Source organism: Odontomachus brunneus, unplaced genomic scaffold (assembly GCF_010583005.1).
Source record: "Odontomachus brunneus isolate Ranch 3 - 2012 unplaced genomic scaffold, Obru_v1 Obru_scaffold_009, whole genome shotgun sequence".
Classification (NCBI taxonomy): domain Eukaryota; kingdom Metazoa; phylum Arthropoda; class Insecta; order Hymenoptera; family Formicidae; genus Odontomachus; species Odontomachus brunneus.
In genome coordinates this window covers 1,859,346-1,859,577 of record NW_022639459.1, presented here as the reverse complement: position 1 = coordinate 1,859,577, position 232 = coordinate 1,859,346, and the positions used below count along the sequence as shown (strand labels likewise).

Here is a 232-nt window from a genome sequence, read left to right as displayed (position 1 = left end):
ACGATTTTGTCAGAGGAAAAAGTTATTTGGCATGCAAAAACGCGTCGATTGAGTCTATTTTCATCGAAATCGGAGGTGAGGCCGCTAAACTAAATAATTACCTAATAAAGGTGAATAAAAATAATTATCGCTTGAATCTTATGTAAAATTATCACTATTGTATAATATATATGTCTGACTCCACATATTTTCATCACACACACACACACACACACACACACACACACACACA

General features: G+C 34.1%; 1 protein-coding gene across 1 annotated transcript in view; it reads right to left on the bottom strand.

Annotated features, from left to right (window-relative positions):
- The window catches only part of LOC116840210 (lysosomal alpha-glucosidase-like), an 8,749-nt gene that overhangs the window by 2,715 nt on the left and 5,802 nt on the right, over nucleotides 1–232 (bottom strand). The window lies entirely within an intron of this gene.